This window comes from Homalodisca vitripennis, chromosome 8 (genome assembly GCF_021130785.1).
Source record: "Homalodisca vitripennis isolate AUS2020 chromosome 8, UT_GWSS_2.1, whole genome shotgun sequence".
Lineage (NCBI taxonomy): Eukaryota > Metazoa > Arthropoda > Insecta > Hemiptera > Cicadellidae > Homalodisca > Homalodisca vitripennis.
In genome coordinates, this window is record NC_060214.1 from 32,152,859 (window position 1) to 32,169,216 (window position 16,358).

The following is a 16,358-nucleotide window of genomic DNA, read 5'->3' on the forward strand; positions in this document are numbered from 1 at the left end:
CTTCTTTTATGGATAGATCATTACTTAAGGATTAGACACTCTTTAGTAAAGTTTACTCGGTCTGAATCTGTGCCAGTAAAGGTTTTGTCAGGAGTCCCTCAGAGATTCCTCTTGGGGCCTTATCTATTCAATATTTTCATAAATGATATAGGAGAAGTCATTGAATCCGAATATGTGTTGTTTGCGGATGATGTGAAATTGTTTAATCTATCAAAGGTGAGAGTGACGGCGAATCCCTCCAGGGGTCACTGAATGACATTGAGAAGTGGTGTGAGTATAATCTAAAGCACTTAAATGCACTTAAAAGTTCAATATTATCTCCTAATATTATTCCAAGACAGGAGTTAGCTTTTCTGATAGATTATAAACTAAATCAAGCCTCTCTAAACAGGTGGTTAGTTATAACGGGTCTATTGGACCCCTCCCTATCTCGGAGCGCCACATTGATGAAATCTGTAGGACAGTTTGTTATATAATTTACTCCATGTAAACATAACTAGATCATCTGTTATTTTTAAAGAAGATATTAAGTAATTGTTTATACATTCTGATTGAATATTTAAGGTTATCTAGTTGAATTTTGTTGATTAAAGCCTTAGTTTGTAAAAAGGTTTTCTTAGTTTCATTACAATTTAATCAACAATTTTGCTATACTAACTTCAATACTCTGTAATGGAAAAAACTACTGAAACCTGAGAAATTTGCATGCAGCCCTGAAACAACAAATGCTTCTAAACAATGGAAACATTGGTTTCAAACGTTCAATACATTCATAGAAAATGCTGAAGTTAAAGAAGATAAGAAACTTGGAGTACTAGTGAACTTTCTAACCTATGAAAACTATGAAATTATCAGTGAGTGTAAAGATTACAACAATGCTATACAAACTTTAGAAACATTATTCATACCTAAGAAAAATGTACTTTTTGCTAGACACTTGCTTGCTAATCATAAACAACAAGAAGGAGAATCAATAAATCACTATTTGCAAACGCTTAAATCTCTTAGTAAGGAGTGTGATTTCGTAAATGTCGATGCTAAAACCTATAGTGATGAGTCTATCAGAGATGCCTTTATTAGTGGTTTAAATTCTTCTCAAATCAGACAACGTATTCTGGAACATAACGTTTTAACCTTGGAAAAAGTTGAAGAAATAGCTCGTTCTTTAGAGTCAGCTCAGAAACATGCGGACGCTTATTCCATGACTTCAGGTGTACCTCAATCAGCACACGGACTCCGACAGAAATGTTATTTTTGTGGAAGAGCAAGACATATTTCAAGAGATGACTGCCCTGCAAAAGATGCTATTTGTAAAGGTTGCTCGAAAACTGGTCATTTTCTCAGAGTTTGTTTATCTAAGAATCTTAAAAAAGGTAAGATAAATTCAGCCTCTTTAACAACATGTCCCGTAATAACTTCAGCAGTAACACCCAAAGTATTATCTAAAGCAATTGTATCCGGAAATGTAAACGGAATTTCTGCTAAGTTTTTAGTTGATACTGGAAGTTCTGATAGTTTTATTGATAGTAGTTTTGTAAAGGCTAACAACCTTAAAACATTTCCAGAAGTCAAACAGGTGTCGATGGCATCTACGTCACTCGTTTCACCAATTAAAGGGTATGTTAGGGTAGATCTGTATGTACAAGACAATGCTTACAAACAAATCAAAATGCTTGTAATTGAAAGGTTATGTACTGATGTACTGATAGGACATGATATCATGAAACTACATACAAATGTTACTGTAGACTTTGGGGGGCCAAGATCATCTTTCTCCGTTTGTAACGTTGCCTGTGCTAATGTGGAACCACCATCATTATTTCAGCACATGACTAAAGATTGTCGACCTGTTGTGACTAAGACAAGGCGGTTTTTTGGGGAAGATGAAAAATTTATACAATGTGAAATACAGTCTCTTCTGAAAGATGGTGTTATCGAGGAAAGTGTTTCTCCATGGCGAGCTCAAGTGCTCATTACCAAAAATGAAAACCACAAGAAACGACTTGTAATAGACTATTCTCAGACAGTAAATAAATTTACATTATTGGATGCTTATCCTTTGCCAGATATCGAATCACTTGTGTTAAAAATTGCTAAATTTGATACTTTCAGTTCATTGGATTTGTCTAGTGCTTATCATCAGATACCAATTCCAGAGCATGAAAAACAACTTACCGCTTTTGAAGCTAATGGGCAGTTGTATCAGTTCAAACGCATTCCTTTTGGAGTAACCAACGGCGTGCCCGCTTTCCAAAGGACAATAAATAAGATCATTTCAGAAGAAGGACTCGAAGGTACTTTCGCATATATTGATGATGTTACAATAGGAGGAATGGGTAAACAAGATCATGATAAAAATTTAGAAAAGTTTATGGCTGTGGCTAAGAAATACAATCTAACATTGAACCTGAAGAAATGTAAATTTGCTCAAGATACTATATCTATCCTTGGTTATCAAATCAGAAATAGAACTATACGTCCCGACCCAGAGAGATTACAACCACTTTTGGACATGCCTCTGCCTCATGATGCTGCTTCTCTTAAACGAACACTTGGATTGTTATCATACTACTCCAAATTGATACCAAGGTTTTCTGACAAGATTAGAAGTTTAGTAAGCTGTAAGAATTTTCATATTGAACCAACCTCCATTGCCGCTAGTGATTTTCAAAACATTAAGAAGGATATAGAAAGATCATTTCTTGTGACTGTTGAACCGGAAAATCAATTGATAGTCGAAACTGATGCTTCAGGAGTTGCAATAGCTGCTACACTGAGCCAAAATGGACGTCCTGTTGCCTTCTTTTCTAGGACTTTGTCTGGAAGTGAAAAACAACACTCAACAGTAGAAAGAGAAGCACAGGCCATCGTAGAATCTATTAAGAAATGGAGACATTTTTTGTTAGGGAGATAATTTATTCTCTTAACTGATCAAAAAGCTTTGTCATTTATTTTTGACCAAAAACATTCTAGCAGAATTAAAAACGACAAAATCATGCGCTGGCGACTAGAGCTTTCTCCTTTCTCGTACGACATTCAATATCGACCTGGTAAAGAAAACGTTTCTGCAGACGCACTCTCTCGGATCTGTAATACCTCTACGACTGACAACAAACTTTTTGAAATGCACCAGGCTCTTTGTCATCCAGGAATAACGCGTTTCTATCACTGGGTACGCAGCAAGAATTTGCCATATTCTTTGAATGAGATCAAATCAATGACTTTATCTTGTCCTATTTGTTCAGAGGTCAAACCTAGATTCCACAAACAAACCAACACATTGATAAAGGCCACTTCACCTTTTGAAAGACTCAATATTGATTTTAAAGGACCACTACCATCGTCAAGTAGAAATCGTTATATGTTAAATATTGTTGACGAGTACTCTCGCTTCCCATTCTCTTACCCCTGCAAAGAGATGACTTCGAGTACTGTGATAGAATGTTTGGAAAACATGTTCTCTGTTTATGGGATACCAAATTACATCCATTCTGATAGAGGCAAATCATTTTTGTCTGATGAAATAAGGACATATCTTCATCAAAAGGGGATTGCTACAAGTTTAAGCAGTCCATACAATCCTGCAGGAAATGGACAAATTGAGAGGTATAATGGAATTATATGGAAGACCGTTACACTGTCACTAAAATCCAAAGGACTGGACCAACGATACTGGGAGTCTGTACTTCCAGAGTCTCTACATTCGATACGCTCTTTACTATGCACAGCAACAAACTGCACTCCACACGAGAGAATGTTCATACATCCATGCCACTATCATGCCACGATCAACTAAAGGTACTTCACTACCAGCATGGTTACTGCAACCTGGTCCAGTACTAACTAGGCGAAATGTAAGAAGCAGCAAATACGAACCACTAGTTGATGAAGTTGAATTAGTAGAAGCAAATCCACAATACGCACTAATTCGTTACCCCAATGGAAGAGAATCTACTGTTTCACTAAAACACTTAGCTCCCCGAGGTGATAAAAGTCTAATGGTGACAGACTTATCCAATTGGTCGGAAGAACAGGAGGTGGAGGATGAACATGAAGATGCATCACAAGGAAATAAGGAAGATTCTTCAAAAGATACTGAAGTTGAATCTGAACAGTTCAATCAAGAAAATAAAATAGTTTCTCCTCGAAGAGGATCAAGAATAAGAAGGATCCCTGAACGTTTCAATGACTACCTCCTAAATTCAGTGGGGGAGAATGTTATATAATTTACTCCATGGTAAACATAACTAGATCATCTGTTATTTTTAAAGAAGATATTAAGTAATTGTTTATACATTCTGATTGAATATTTAAGGTTATCTAGTTGAATTTTGTTGATTAAAGCCTTAGTCTGTAAAAAGGTTTTCTTAGTTTCATTACACAGTTTGTAGAATTTTCAGCCAGATCACTAGAGTTTCTAAGAAGGGTTCTCAGTGAGACATAACAATTCTTTACAAGACGCTTCTATGCCCACTTATGGAGTATGCATACGGTAGCCTGAAAACCGTATCTTATTCTACAAGTTTCTAGATTAGAGAGCATTCAGAGCAGATTTGTGAAATTGGTTGCAGTAAAATGTAGTTAAGCTTATAGGGACACCCCAGTTCAGAGACTTGAGTGTGAACTGAATTTCATACTCTGGCTAAGAGAAGAGATGTTGCAGATTTGACCTTTCTCTTCAAATAGATAAATGGTAGGATCAACTCTCCTCAGTTATTGGAAAAATTACTTGTCCTTGTATTAGGCACTACAAGGTCTACAGATGTCTTCTTTAGGACACATTAAAGGGAAAATTATATTGGAAATAATACAATGATTCTATTTCAGTGGTTGGGAAATGAGCTTCCATCTGGGGTGGATCTCTTCAGTGATAGCTTGACGTCTTTTAAACAGGAGTCTAGACCCACCAAATTTTAACTTTTTTCAATTACTGTTTTAGTAAGCGATTATTATTATTTAAATAACTCAGTATTACTTACACATACTGCTGAAAGATCGTTCTCAACAAAGAAACAGGTCAAGAACTTTTTAAGGAACCAAATGGGGCCTTACTCTCTGTCCACTACGGGAAAATATCAGTTGTCTGGACCCCCCAAAATTTTTTCCTGGCTACGTTTTGCAGACAAGTACTCACACAAGCATACATACAACTCATGCTTCATATAATTGCATTATTACTATATACTTTAATATTGTCATTGTGATTTATACTGTTGCTACCATTACTACACGCACACATATATACATTCATATTAACATACTTAATACATTGATATATTATAATTATATTGTTATGATTATGATTATTATACATTTATTATTATTTTTATCTTATTATTTATTGTAGTGTTACTGTTAATGTCATCTTATTGCTATTTAAACCGTCTTGTAGTATTGATTTATTATAATACGGTTAATACAGTATATATTACGGTTAAGTGTTATCATACCAAGTATATATATATATATATATATATATATATATAATATATATATATATATATATATATATATATATACAAATATTTTATTGTTAAAATGGCATTGCTGTGGGTATAAATAAATTATTTTACTAATATCAGTAATGAAATAAATTAAGATTAGTTTTCTTTCGGAATCAAGAAAACAACAAACTACAGAGAATCATTATATAAAATGATAGCTAGTAGAGAATTATAGAAAAAATATGGAATAAAATTAAAGAAGTAAATAGTAATACTGAGCTTGTATAAAGAAAGAGTCTATACACGTTGATAGTGGTAAGAAATCATGATATAGGGAGGAGATTCACCCTCAGTCCTCACCAAGAAAGTATGTAGGTTTGCAACTAAGTTATAAAACAATAATACAGAGCATTTTCATAAACACAACAGCTACAAACAGCGATCTAGTTTGACAATGTTGTCAGAATGTACATCAGCATAGCCATTCCAGATTACTGTCATTATACACCTTACACCTTATGTTAATTGTTTAAATTTATATATTTACTCTCATTATTTACTTTTATTATTTTCTATATAGCATTGTTATAAGTTCCAGCTGAAATGAAGCCCCACACTAAGCGTTTTGCAGTAGGAACACATGAGCTACCCTGAACAAACACTAACATAATCGTACATACATTCATCCAACTATATATTCATCATAACTTTAACCCATAACAGCCTAGAGGTGCCATGTGCACACATCAGTACTGTGTTTACTCCCAAGTGTGGCACTATAAATATAGAAGACAATCTAAAATGGTCTACATATTATATTGCAACCCGAGTAGCTAAGGGTTTGTTTCTGTTAATAGTTTTAAGAAATAATGTTTCCTGTGATGTATTGTTAAGTGTTTACTATGCCCATATTTTAGTCACCTAAACTATGTAATCTCTATATGGACCTCTCTCTGTAAAGGAAAGGTTAAAGTAGAAAAGAATATACAGACACATTTGAAATCAGCACTGGAGTAAGGCAAGGAGATGTGCTCTTCCCTCTCCTGTTCAGTTTTGCTATTGAAAATGTATTGAAGACAACAACGAGTGCGCCAGAATTGCAAACAATGGAGGGCAAATAAATGTGCTGGCATTTGTGGGTAACTTTGCAATTTTGGCAGATAAAAAGAGGGATCTCATAAAACTAACGGAGAGATATTTAATACAAGTGGCAAAAGTTGAACTATTTGTCAATGAAGAAGAAAACCCAGTATATAAAAATAAGTAGAGGACCTGAAGAAATCAAGTGAGACTGTATGTTCTAAATTAAAGTTTCCTAAAAGAAAGTGGATGATTTTTAATTTCTTGTGACAACGTTCAGGCGTAACAACACAGAAGATACTGAAATACTACTCAGGACAACTGCAGCATACAGGAGCTACTGGAGCCTGTAGTAGGTCTTTAAAGTAAGCTGTTAACCACTAGAGCCAAAATAAGGCTGTATAAAGTAATGATATACTGTTTTACTGTATAGATCAGAACTGTGGGTTCTTACAAAGAAATCTCAGAGAAATTTAATATTTTCAAAACAAAGTATTAAGAAAAAAATATGGCCCTATCCAAGAGGAAAGAAAATGGAGAATTAGGAAAAAGAGGGAAACCACTTACAAAAAAATACTGGGCGATTTGAATTCAAGCAGGGTGGGGTAAATACCCCTCCGCCACTGTGGTCCCACTCTCTCCCAGTATCCTTACCACTGCTCGGCACTCTCCGAAATTCTCTATTATAATTTTTCTTTCTCTAGTTGGCGCTGGATACACTTTTCCCTTTCATCTCAATTCTGCCGTACAGTTGTATAAAAAAATTATACGTTATTTAAGTCAGAATGGGAATTATTTAATTGTGGGGTTCCTCAAGGATCAATTCTGGGTTCTGTACTATTTTTAATATATATTAATGATTTTCCAGTAAATACAAATTCTAGTTTAATATTATTTGCAGATGACACAACAGCAATTCTCAAATCCACTTCTAGTATTGTCCTTCATAGGTTGATTCAAGACACTCTTTTTGAATCGTCAGGATGGTGTACAGCAAATGGTTTAAAATTGAATTCTACTGAAACTCGATTAGTCGGTTTTCAAACTGATCAAAACCAGAACCATCTTGAATTTAACATCAAGAGAGTCAACGCATTGATTTGAAATCAGCAAGTTTTTTTGGAATCCACATAGACTCAAATCTAAAATGTACTGAATATTTTCAAACTTCTGGAAGAAAACCTCTTCTTGTTTCCGGATGTCAATCTTAAGAAATGTTGTTGACTTAAAAACAAAACTTATGATTTATCAAGCTATGTTTGCTTCAGTCATGCAATATGGCATTGAAGTTTGGGAAAGTTCTGGTAGGCTGACAGACATTTTCAAAATCCAAAAGGGATATTTAAGGATTATGACATTTTCCAAAAGAAGAACTTCATGCAAAGGAATATTTAAATACTTAAATCTGTTAAACTGTCCAACGGTTTATATGCTGAGATGCTTATTGTTTGTAAGACAGAATTTCAAGCTTTTTTTTTGCAAATCGCTATAATCATAATTACAATACAAGAAATAGAGATATGTTGCACTTTCCAATCCATAGACTTTGTTTGTTTCAACGTTCACCACAATATTTTAGAAGAAAATGATACAATAAGTTGCCTACTATATTTAAATCAGTAGACATATGCTTAGTATTCAGGAAGTTCAGCTCTGCTTTCGGTGGAGCTTCTATCATCAGCCAGTTGAATTAGAGCAACACAGGTATCAACAAAACAGATGACCATGTTTCCAAAACATTTTTGCAAGAATAAATTTTAAAGTATGCTCTCATACTGTACTGTGGTATCTAATCCACTTTTTATTTGCCAGCAAATCAGATTTATATTGCACCCATTTGAAGGGCTTTTGCAGGATGTGTTTTCAAAACAGAGTTGTCATCAAGCAATTTATTACACTTTTCTTCTGTATTCTTGAAAATAGTACTTGTTTTGAATATTTGTTCCATAAGTCATTGATATAATTTCTTTGTAGAATCATACTTGTATTGAAATTATCTTTATTAGAGTCAGGAAATGTGTGTTAAGATGTATTCAATCTATTTACCTCCACAATCTCTAAAATTTTTTCTTCCAAGGATTTATTTTCACGAATTTCACTGATGCATTTGAGTTCCATTTCTTGGAAATGGTCTCTTAAATTATTATCTAACACCTTCGATCTGTTAATAAATAATATGTCAGAGTTCCACCGATCCAATACAAACCAAGTGGTTTGAACAAGATTTTTAAGTGGCTGTGCCATGAATGGATCTATTAATAAATTCAATTTAAAATTAATATTAACACTTAAATGTGTAATTTTAGGATCAGTAGATTTTGTATACATATCTATATTTGTGTCAATATTTAGATTCATATTCTGCATTTGATTATTTAATTAATTTCAAATTTATAATTGTAAGTTTTAATATCAAACGGTTTAAACAATACTTAAAAACCAGCACTTACTTACCTGCCGCTTTACTTGCAATTTCTCTGCAACATTACATGTATTTGACTGAATAGCTCCAACAATTTCATAAACTCTTAAAATATTTTAGACAAATATGGAGGAATCCCAAAGCCAAAGTCCGTAGCTTAACGATACACTGTACACAATTGGCGTAGGGGAATTATGGTGGGGAATATTCACCAACTCTCTTGCACTATCTCTCCTACTCGCTGAGTACCATACCGCGGCCTGTGAACACAAAGTCGAGGTGCAGTAACCACCTTTTTGCATTTTTGTACGTTATTTATGGCAAGAATTGTGCAAAAAATATATTATTGCATAATATTTCAAATTATGTATTGTATTTTATTATATATAATATATATAACCAATATAACAATTTTATTACTTAAATTTTGTTATCTTTAAGAGCATAACAGGATGATTTTTACTTCTTTGTCACTTTCTTTACCTTAAGAGTACAGAAAATCTCAATTTTGTGTCAATAAGCAAGATAAACAGTATGTGAAATTTTGTATAAAGGATTAGTCTCTGTAAATACTTTACATTTTGTGATTTTTTTCTCCTTATTGTTTGCTTGTTTATTGTTTACATTTTAATTTTTGTTAATTTTCCCAGGGGTTATTTCTAAATTTTAATTGTAATCACAAAAAGGGTGGAATAAAAATCTTAAATACAAAAATATAATGTTAGAAGCATCCCAGACTTTGGGACAAAACATTTGGGCTTCACGGTTGCCCGAAGCGGGCAACATTCTGTCAATAGAGTAATTCTCAAATGACCAGGGACACCCCAAGGGGAGTGATGAATGGAACCTGCCCCCTCCTCCACAAGAGTGTTTTATTTAAAATTAGTCCATCATCTAATAATCTATTTTCGATTAAAAATTACATTTCAAATAAAAACTACCTTTATTAAAAATTACATGATTAGAATGTAAAAAATTTTACACTCGCCTAAAAATTACACTAAGTGCCTTATCTTGCAGTCACATTATAGCCTACCAGTAACACCAGAATACCAATAGTACAGACTTTACTCCTCCAGCTTGATGATTATACAGACAGATCAAAAACACCATCTCAACCCCAGTAGAGAGCCAAACCAGTAGATATGTCTTTAGTATCTCTCCTCAAGTCTTTAAACGTGCTGATAAACTACTTCGGTCAGCAGAAAAGATTCAGATACAACTTTCTCTTAAAAGAAATACAGCTTAGACTCTCATAAGATTCTAACAACATTGGATAGGACCCCCTTTAATTAAAAAGTAAAGCTTAGGGGCGGAAGATATGAAGAATTCTATACTAAACAATTGACTTTTTCAAGAAACATATGACACAACACTGAGGACATGTTTCATCTCAAAATGCTCTGCTTATGCCCGTAACTGTTCCTACAGCTACAGGTACTCCTATACCAGAGAACTCTATTGGATTCACGAGTGGTACAGACACATCAAAAGACAATACTTCTCCTCTTACTTTCAACTCCACAACTCTGCACTTCAGTTCTTTCAACCTTAAACAATAATTTGGGCCCTGAAACAAATCCTTATTCAATAACTCTCTCATGTTAATTAATTGACAAAGCTCACCCCTATAATTACAATGAAATGCTTTTTTAGGATCTTATCTTCAGCAAGAAAATACAATCTGACAACAAACACTATCTCAATACTACTCAAAATCTGAATGTTTGGGTGTACATCTTGATGCTAACACGTAAGAAGCATTATGATGAATTCATTAAGAAAGTGGTTGCAGGTCTGGATGTTGCTTGCCCAAGGAAGAATACTAGACCCAAAAACAAGAACAACGAAATATTCTTTGAGGATTGTGAACTAAGAAGACATAAACAGCAATATCTTCAACTATAATATCTAATCCAAATAATCATTACCAGTGCTATTCCATAAGGCTCCGTTTTACGACCAGTGCTCTTCATTTTATTTACAAATGAAAAGGAAGCTTTTCAACTGGACAACATATTCTTGCTTTATGTATACTGACAATATCACCCTTGTTGTAAGTGACCAGGTCCTCAACGGATTGTTGGTTAGGACCCACCTAAGTCTATTCTTGTCAACCTACAGCAAATGGAGATATACCAAAATACCTTCAAGAATTATGGATCATGACAGTTGTGAACTTGTATATAAGAAATGTAATCTTTCATATTGAGGACAAAAATCTACAAAGAAATAACGATATTCAAGGATATCAAACAAGACATGCATCCTACTTTGTGACTACACATCACCGAATGACACTTTTTGAGAAGAAACATGACTACATTGGCAGCAGCCTTCGTTAACATCTCCCAGACCATCTTCGGATACTGATTGACAAGACTCTGAAGAACAGCTTAAGAAACTAGCTTATGGACTGACCAGTAATACTTTGGATGAGTTCCACAATTTATGATATTAAAACTTTTCTAAACTATGAATATAATATGACACCATTATTTTTCTCAAAGAAAAAACAAATAAAGAGTTATTATAATGTATGCATTTTTAATTTTAAAATATTTTTTACATTTTGTACAGTAAAAGTAAATTATTGTTAGGCATTGTTTCTTGTTATCAGTATTATTCATAATCCAAACATTAAAGTACTGTTAAACAATTATGTGCTATAAAACAATTAATTACATAAAATGATTAAGAAAATACATAACAGTGATTCTTTATTGAACAGTGATTTACTAAAAGTATGTCAATTAAGTTATTAAATTTGATTTTATACTTAAAAATTGAATTATGGTATGAAAAATCTCTGGTATGAGACCCTCTTCAAAACTTACTTTCCTCCACCAAAACATAAGGAACATAGAGTACAAAAAGGAGCAACTCAGCTACTTATTACAAGACACCACAAACATTTTAGTATAAACAGAACAGGGGCTAAAGCAGAATAAAATGCAGAACACAATAATTCCTGGATACAAAGCTAGTAGTACATTTCTGCAGAACACAACATAAATATGGAGGAGTAGTTATTTACATAACAGATCATACAGTGATTGAGACAGAATCTATAAGTATGGGAGATCTTAGTGAGGAACTTACTTGTGAAATAACAGTAGCATCTCTAGCCATAACTAAAACTGACATTAATGTAATTGGAGTGTATAGACCACTTCAAGCAAATTTAGAAGATACCCTCAGAATGTTGTCACAAGTCTTAGAATAAACACAACCACATAACATCTAGTAGGTGACATAAATATTTATTGCATGTACTCAAATCCAAAAACAGGCTTGGAGACATTGTAGCAGTTTATAACGTTAACAGACTAAATATTCTGCCAACTGGAATAACTTATCATTCAGCTTCCTCAATTGATTGAGTGTGTACAAATTTCCCCATAGAGAGCTTCAGATTGCACATACTCGACACAGGTCTACCAGATCATAAAGGGCAACTCCACGTGCAGACAGATATCCTAAATCAGAAGACAAGTAATTGTTAAAACTCTCGACCATCTAAAATGTGGTCTTACACTACAAATGTGGTTTGAAATACAGGGGTGCTGAAAAGTCCCGGGACGGTCTAATAACTTTTGAACTAATTACAATATAAGAACGAAAATTTACATCAAGCTTTTGCTCATATAAAACTATTATTTTATGTATTTCACCATGATATCCTGCTTATGGGGGACGCGTCCCGCTAGGGGTTGGTGAAAATTCTTAAATAGAAGCATAGGTCGAGTCGTACATCAAATTAAAGCTATTTTAATTAGAAACATTTTGGCGAAAATCTGACATAAAACAGTTGACGCATTACAAAATGGCGGACACTCAAAGATTATAAAATACAGAATTTTCAAATGCAAACATTTCTGGTTGTTAGAGAAAACTGAGACACTTAATCTTTTATTTTACTTCTTTTTACTTCAAATCACTTACCAAAACAGTTATAACAAATGTTCAAAGTGTTTGCCTTCAGTTTGCTGACAATATCCCAATCGATTGTAGAACGCTGATATCGCATTGTTTATCTGGAAATTCCTTATCAGCAGGTAAGGTTATTACCTTCCTTATCTGGAAGGTAATCAGCTGGAGCAAACAAGACCAAAAAAGACAACAATGAAATTGCCAGCTGACAGATACAGTTGTTTTATCAACTCAGTCACTTAGAAGTCTTCAAGCCATAATTTTGCAAGTAGTTTCAGTAGTGCTAGTTTATTTTGCTATGGCGCTTTCCGAGAGAGAAAGAATAACTTTATTAATGATGCGCGGGTTTGGTGGACCGTATTAGATCATGTGATGAGGTAAGGCATCTGTTTAATGAAAATATCTGGTTTCAGCAAGATGGAGCCCCTCCACATTATGGCGTACATGTAAGACATTTTTTAGACAATGTCTTTCCACATAAGTGGATTGGTAGAAGGGGAACAATAGAAGGGCCTGCCCGTTCTCCAGATTTGTCCCCTTTAGACTACTTCTTTTGGGGCTACCTCAAAGAAAAAGTGTTTAAGGGGGGTCGGCCAGGCCTATCTACCCATGTTAAATTCCTCTACTTTAAGGTACATTTTTCTCAAAAAGTGTAAAAGATAGGTACATAATTTTTTGTGTTACTAGAAACCTTTGACATTTTTTGCATAGTTTGTATGGAAAACTTCAAAAAATATATATATGGATATTTAAAAATTTTTTTTCCCAAACTACTTTTTTTCCAGGAATTTTTTTGTATAAAATATTTTTTTTTTTTTAGGATTTAAAAATAAGGAATTTGCTTCATACAAAATTAAAGGAAGACCTAATAAAAAAATATAATTGTTCAGATATCTTCAATAGTTTTTTAGATAAATGTACCTTTGTGTTAAAAAACTAGATTTTCGGAAAAACGTGTTTTAAAGCAAGAAAATATATGATAATTAAAAATTGGCCAACCTCTAGTGCATTCCTTGCCCCATAAGTTTGTCATGGGTCCTCAACTCTTCATATCTATCCTCTAGCCTTTTCTTTGCAATAGAAAGTGTGTTCTGCACCTTTTCTCTATTTCTTGTGCGCTTTTTCAGCTTTTTGAATTCGGCCGTAGATCTTGCTGTTTAATCTCTTGCACACATAGAGCCAGGATTAATACCAAACTTTTCCAACACTTGCACTTCACTATTGCCCCTGTTAAAAGTTGAGCCATGCACACCTAGTTCTAAGGTGCTTTTCATTACAAAAGTTGTTTTTTGGTACTCTCGACCATATCACACTATTTAGCGATTCGCTAGAATTCTGTGTCCCACCATGTGAAGGCATTTCCTCAAGAGTTCTTCATTAGACACGTTTTTAATTTCATCCATAACAGACACTGGTAGTGAGTATGGGCCTTATGGTCATAGAATATCAGCATAACAGTACTATAACACGCCTCATGCTCTCCTGGGACGAAAAAATCATGCATTTTGAAAAATATTCATAACGCGTTTAATAATGACAGAAATTAAAAAGTGAAGTATGTTCTTAAAGCTAAACAAAAATTTGGAATTAAAAACAAAAATAAAAAAAAAATTGAATACCCAATTTGTGGGCCGACCCCCCTTACCTCAAAATTTGGATGAGTGAGAAACCGTATTGTAAGAGAAGCTCAGGGTGTTCTTGTCCAAGCTACAATGCGATATCAGCGTTCTACAATCGATTGGATATTGTATGAAGGCAAACACTTTGAACATTTGTTATAACTGTTTTGTAAGTGATTTGAAGTAAAAGAAGTAAAATAACAACCAGAATGTTTATTTGAAAAATTCTGTATTTTATAATCTTTGAGTGTCCCCCATTTTAATGCGTCAACTGTTTTACGTCAGATTTTCGCCAAATGTTTCAATTAAAAGAGCTTTAATAAAGATTACGACTCGACCTATGCTTCGATTTTCACCAACCCCTAGCGGGACGTCATAAGCAGGATATCATGGTGAAATACATAAAATAATAGTTTTATATGACAAAAGCTGATGTAAATTTTCGTTTTCAGTTCAAAAGTTATTAGACCGTCCTGGGACTTTTCAGCATTCCTGTATACTCAAATATATCAGCTGATGGGGCTTATATATTTTCTAAATACTCTGACAATGGAAATAAATGCTGCATGTCCATTGATGAAAATTATGCAGAGAAAAAATAAAAGCTTTACACACTACTATGATAGAGAAGTTAACCAACTAAATCACAACTTCTACAGCTGCTTCGGAGGTATGAATTCACAGAGTTTGGGAGAGACATATCTCCTGTGGCTAATAAAAAGAAGTAATATGACCTAAGGCTGAAAAAATAAGGCAAGATAGTGCAGCAAACCATATACAGCAGTCCAGCAACAAATCTAAAGCAGCTGGGGAGATAATGAACATTGAGATAGTGAGGCTATGAAAAGTGGGGGGAGAAGAATCCATCCATTAAACTAATTACTGAAGGAAAAACTACAGAGAAAGCTGAAGACATTTGCAGAATTCAACAACTACTTCTCAATATAGCAGGGGACACATTAAGAGCAGCTAGAAACCTAAACCCACCAACTACTAGTGTCACATCACCTAGGCCTAGGCTAACACAGACAAAGCTTATCTTAACAGACACAACTGTGAAGGAAGTTGAAAAGATCATCTTAAGAATAAAACCTCCAGTGGTCTAGACGAAATCTCTGCTAAGCTAGTAAAACGCTGTGCTGAAACGATAATTGCTTCTATTGTGGATATTATCAGTAAATCCTTCAAAAGCGGCATTTTCCCCTCAGTAATTAAAGTATCAAAAATATACCCAAAACTGAAGAAAGATGACTCCACCAAATTGAGTAACTATTTTCCCATTTCCATAATTCCCACCTTCTCCAAAATCTTTGAGAAAACTGTACTCGTTATTATTGCTTTAGATATTTCTTATACTCTCTATTCTCACTTTAGAAATCTGAACTGATGAAATTTAGTTTTACCAGCTTTAATTCTTGTATCTATAAACTAAAACATGCAGGCATACTCACCTTATACTAGAAATTACTCATACATCAATTTATTGTCATGTTTCTAGAAAAATAAAATACAAAAATATTAATTAATTTCTATAAATTGTTTCCACTTGGTCAGAATTCTTTGTTAGGCTGCCTATTAAAAGTGAGGAATTATCTAATTATAAATTGATGTTAATTCAGAACAATAAAAACGTGTCATTTCAATACAGTAAAGTTGGTATGTATAAGATATATATTTTTGTGTATCATAATACATTACTAGCAACTGTTGCAATAGTTTTGTGCTTAGAAACAATCCAAAATAATATAATAAAGACAAAATATGTAATTTTGAAATACAAACTTTTAGTTGAGTATGTCATAATTGTTTAAATATTTTTTGTCTCAAAAAAATATTCCATTAATAATTTAACTAAAAGAG